The 5,552-nt window shown below is 45.2% G+C and overlaps 1 long non-coding RNA gene across 1 annotated transcript; it reads right to left on the reverse strand.

Annotated features, from left to right (window-relative positions):
- Positions 1 to 59: 59 nt before the first annotated feature.
- LOC311226323 lies at positions 60 to 3,766 on the reverse strand. Its single transcript, XR_014619541.1, has 3 exons — positions 3,640 to 3,766; positions 2,590 to 2,729; positions 60 to 1,009 (listed from the first exon to the last, which is right to left on the reverse strand). It is a non-coding gene; the product is annotated as an uncharacterized lncRNA (long non-coding RNA).
- Positions 3,767 to 5,552: the final 1,786 nt, after the last annotated feature.

The following is a 5,552-nucleotide window of genomic DNA, read 5'->3' on the forward strand; positions in this document are numbered from 1 at the left end:
AACGTTGCATCTACTGCCTTTTTGTCAATTAAAACACCTTGGAACAAGTGAGTTGCGAGCCCCGCTTTGTCTTATGATCTTTATTTCAGAACAACATTGTAAACCAACAAAAGACGTCACGGTATAAATGCAATGATGCAAGGAAACCTATACAATAGGATAACTAAACACTAAATCGCCAGGACAGGGACATGTTTGGATGTTTGGACACTAATGCCTGGGGCATATGAACATTATAAAAAAGGCATTTCACAACATTTACATATTCTTAAAACTACACGTGTATACTTACAGTATACAGTTAAAGATACCACTCATGGCAGGAAAATAACTGTATTAGTGTACGTGACACATTTAATTAAATTGAAATTGGTTCCCATGACTGGGGCCAAAACATCTCAGACATAAAGCTAAACAGAACTTAAAAAATAATAATAATAATAGAAATAAGAGCAGCATATTTACAAGAGTCAGTGTGACAAAATATATATTTATATTTCTTAAGGAGTCTGGACTCTAAATGCAAGAGTTGATCAACTTAAAAACAAGAGTCAGACATAATAAAAAAAAAAGGAGAATGTGACGTTGCACGCCGTCACTATGTATGTCGTACATATTGGCGTTCGGAATAAAAAAAAAAACGACCTCAAAAGTCTTTTGAATTCAACGTTAACCCTTTCACAACCACACTACCGAAGTTGAACCCTTTCACTACCACACTACAGACTGTGAAAGGGTTATAAGTTATAACCCTTTGCCGTGTGGCAGTGAAAGGGTTAACCTTCTGTATTGTCACAGTGAAAGGGTTAACGCGTTGGTAGTGAAAGGGTACCAAAAAAAAAGAAAATTAACAAGAGGTTATGGGGGAGGAGAGGGGGAGAAAAGGAGGGATGACGGGAGGAGTTTAATCCTCCAGGGTGTAGTTGGGGTTGACGACCAGGACCACCTCCTCCTCCGGGGTCCCCGAGCCCTTCAGCCCGGACTGAGACAGCTCGATCAGGATGTGGTCCTGGGCAGAGAGAGGGACAGAACACAGGGACGCCGACGTGTGAGATATCTGTAGTCAAGTCAAGTCAGCTCTATTTGTATATAAGCACATTTACAAATGACTAAAAGCCAAACCAAAGTGCTTCAACATGATAAAAACACATACAGTACAATGCAGAAACAAGTAAAGAAATACACAAAAGTTACAGAAAAAGGTATTGTACATTTACACACAAGAACATTTGATAAAAAGTCCAGAGTAACAGCGGACGTCGTATATAAAAGTGGCAGGCTAACTCTGGTCAAAGGCCAGGGGGAAAGAGGTGCGTTTTGAGCAGTGATTTAAAAGCCTCTATACTAGGCTCTGGGCAGATCTTATGTGGGGGGGGGGGGGCTGTTCCAGAGGGGGGGGGGGGCAGCAGCAGCAAAGGCTCTATGTAGGAGCTCGGCTAGATACAGTGGAGCCAGCCCAGCCCTTTGTACTTGGAAGCCAAGGCAGTAGAAGGCAGTATTGTAGTATCTTGATTTTGATATGGATTTATCTCGAACACAACAAACATGCGAATCACAAATGTAAACAAACAAGTCCGTCTTCATCCATAGAAAAGCAAACGAGGATGAGTTTGGATGAGGAGGGGCAGACGGAAGCGCAGCTTATCTAGTCCCGCCCCTTTCTCATAATATCTTTTTTTTATATCCACGTTTTCTCCTAATTTTAATTTTTTTTCTCCCATCCCAATTTAGCCGTGCCAATTCTCCCCTCCCCTGTCTTGATCGTTGCTCGCATGTGCCCCCCACTGGCCGGTTGTAGGGAGGATAGAAGCCCATCACAGGAGGATAGAAGCCCACCCAACCGACCTGTAGGAGTCGCTGTTCACAACGACCAGACTACCACCCATCGACTTCCCTCCCGCTAACTCCGCCAATTGAGTCAGTATGACGGCCGGCGCAAGCCGGAGGCAACGCCGACAGCCGGATTCGATACCGGTGTCTCTTGCGTTGGTGACGAGCGCAATGTCCGCTGCGCCACCCAGCCGCCAAGCCTTTCTTATAATATCTTAACATTTAAAATTAAACTCTCTTACTACCTAAAAGAGAGAAATAATAATACAATTAAAATAAGGTAAAAACAGCATCTCTCTCTCTCTCTTTTGATTTTTGGCTGGTGAAAATGCTGAGTGGCTAGTGACTTTGTAAAACCACTAGCCACAGTGGCTGCTGAGCCAAAAAGTTAATGTCAAGCCCTGGATATAGTCCCTAGTGACTTAATCAGTCGTAGGATTTATATGCATATAATTCTGATTACTTAACCGAATGTATGCGACCCGTTATAGAAATGTGTGTGTGTGTGTAAATATCCTTCTGTGTATACATTCTCGTGTTAATATATTGTTTTATTCTGTTTAATTTCCCACAATTGCTTAATTCTAGTTGTGGAATGAACGTATACCCAAATCAACGGGGGGGGGGGGGGGGGGGGAATCCCTGGTAGGCGTTAAATGTAGTTGGCGATTACAGTGATTCTGATGGAGGCGTGCTGGTTTCGCGTGTGCCAGTGTGTTGGAAATGGTGCCAGTGGCGCCCGGTGGAAGCTGTACTCACATAGTGCACCAGTCTGTGGACGACCTTCTCTATCAGGCCCTTCTTGTTGACAAGCTCCTCCTCCGAGTCGATCTCCGACTCCATCTCCTTCAGATACCAGTTCACCACCGCGCTCTTCTTCAGCTCCTCCTCTTCCTCAGCTACACACACACACACACACACACACACAGATATAGGTTAACGAAACACAAAGAGAGATTCCCAATCCCCAGGACATTTAATAGAATTTATAGAATATAAATACTTTAATCATCCCGAGGGAAATTTGGCACTACAAATCACTCACAGTAAACATTTAGGTAGACAAAACAAATCACGAATAAGAATAACAAAAAATTGCCTAAGAATAAGCAATAAAATAAGCATAAGAATACATAATAATAAACTACGATCCGGGATCCACATTTCCTCTGTTATGTATGTACAATCTAATATAAAATATACAGTAAAAGATAGAGATCTACATTAAGTGTGATATTGACAATGTTGTTTTAAGATGGTAACTGTCACTCTGTGCTCAGTGATGCAGTGAGGCACAGAGATGCATTGTAAAGTCTGATGGCTGTCGGAATGAAAGACTTCCTGTGCCGTTCAGTGCTACATTTTGGGAGTGTTAGTCTAGCACTGAACATGCTCCTCCTGTCAGCCAAGGCGTACACCAGGCAACTGCCTCTTTGCACTGCTGCGGTCAGGCAAGCGCTACCGGAGTCTCATGGCCAGTACAGAGAGACTCAGAAGGAGCCTCTATCCCCAGGCCATCAGGATGTTGAATGTGGACTCAATGTAGCATTAAATGGTAAATGTGTCCTTGAGAGGGAATCGAACTGGGAACAGAACCAGAGAGCGAGGCGTGTGTGTCTCTTTACCTTCCTCTGCGGAACAGAACCAGAGAGCGAGGCGTGTCTCTTTACCTTCCTCTGCGGAACAGAACCAGAGAGCGAGGCGTGTCTCTTTACCTTCCTCTGCGGAACAGAACCAGAGAGCGAGGCGTGTCTCTTTACCTTCCTCTGCGGAACAGAACCAGAGAGCGAGGCGTGTGTGTCTCTTTACCTTCCTCTGCCCTGCGGAGGTGCAGCACCAGCAGGTTGGAGATGCGTCTGTACTCGGCGAAGGACAGGCGGAGCGAGGGCTTGGGCTGACTCTCTGGCTCCGCGTGGCCGTTCACGTGACCGTTCACGCCGTTCACATGGCCGTTGATGCCGTTCACATGGCCGTTGATGCCGTTCACATGGCCGTTCACTCCGTTGGGGACGTCCTCCTGACCTGTGTGTGTGAGAGAGGCGGGAGGTTTCGTTAATACATACACAGTAGGGGTGTAACGGTACATGTATTCGCACAGAACCTTTTCGATACTGGACCTTCGGTTCAGTACGTGCCGTGTACCGAACGAATGCAACGTTACTTTAACCACTAAAGGAGCGCACGTGTGGCACTTTTTTGGCGGCACTTGTATTTCCCCTGATCTATATCCCATTCAACCTGTTTCTGTCGGTCATGCTTGACCAGAAAAAAGCGATAAACGCTAAAAAATGAAGTTTAAAAAATAAAAATAAAAATAAAAAACTCCAAGTCCCCAGGGTCTATACTAGGAACCAGGCGGGTCTTAGAACTATCACGTGACTCCCCAGGGTCTATAATAGGAACCAGGCGGGTCTTAGAACTATCACGTGACTCCCCAGGGTCTATACTAGGAACCAGGCGGGTCTTAGAACTATCACGTGACTCCCCAGGGTCTATAATAGGAACCAGGCGGGTCTTAGAACTATCACGTGACTCCCCAGGGTCTATAATAGGAACCAGGCGGGTCTTAGAACTATCACGTGACTCCCCAGGGTCTATACTAGGAACCAGGCGGGTCTTAAGTCCAACGCACACGGCGGGCGATTTTTTTGCCAGGCGACCGACAGAATTTGATCGCTTCCATTGTTATGAATGAGAGAACCCACACGGCAGGAGATTTTCGAGCGACGATTGCGCAGCGACTTCTGTCGCCTGGCTCAATCCAATTCTCTTTTAGGCAGACAGGCGACACAGCGAGGACAATGAGGAAATAACGTGACTTCTGCTGGTGTATCGTTTGTAATATAAATTAATTTATCAATACATTCATTGATCAATAACCTACGTATTATTACCATGCTACTTATGTTAATTATTAATTAACAGGAACGATTTAAATAAATAACATTAGTTGGAGAAGGGATGTCTCCCCCCCACCCCCCTTGATGTCCCGGTAACATTACATCCCCGCCGGTTTGGCTTTAGTATTTTTCTGATTTACCAGAAATGCGGACTCCCAAGGTAGTCTGGTGAAAACGCACCTTCTGGATCAATATTGCCACCTCTCTCACAAACAAAAAAAAAAAAAGTTTGCACAAATATACTCGTTATTGGCAGTCAATGAGTTGTTAATGCTGCTGTCATAGCAGTGGTCATAGTAGGCTATCGTAGATCTCTGAGGACATCTTCAGGCCAATCGGTGGTAGTGAACGTATAGCTTGCAACACTACTATCACCGACATCTAAGAAGGGAGATCCCCCCCCTTGAACGGCCCTTCTAAGGTTTCTCTCCTCCACATTGCCTGTGGTGCATTTTTTCCTACTGCTAGGTCTTAGTGAGTTTGTCCTTACCTTCGCGTGGGGTACGTCTGGGAGTGTTGCATTTATTTTAAAATATTTGGACTTTATGGTGTTTTTGTTTTGTTCTCGATTTATTGTGATGTTTCTTCTTGACTTGTTTAAAGAAGACATGTCCGGCCCATGGAGACATTAACGTGTGTCGTCGGGCCTTACAAATAAATTAGATTTGATTCATGTGTGGTGTGGGGTGCTAAGCGATTGTCGTTGTGAGCGACAGCTGAAACGCATCGCCAGGCGACGTCGCTCGCCCCGCCGTATGCTTTGGACTTGCTTAGAACCATCACGTGACTCCCCTGGTGGCCTATATAGGAACCATGCGGGAC

This window comes from Notolepis coatsorum, assembly GCF_963971535.1.
Source record: "Notolepis coatsorum genome assembly, chromosome: 4".
Lineage (NCBI taxonomy): Eukaryota > Metazoa > Chordata > Actinopteri > Aulopiformes > Paralepididae > Notolepis > Notolepis coatsorum.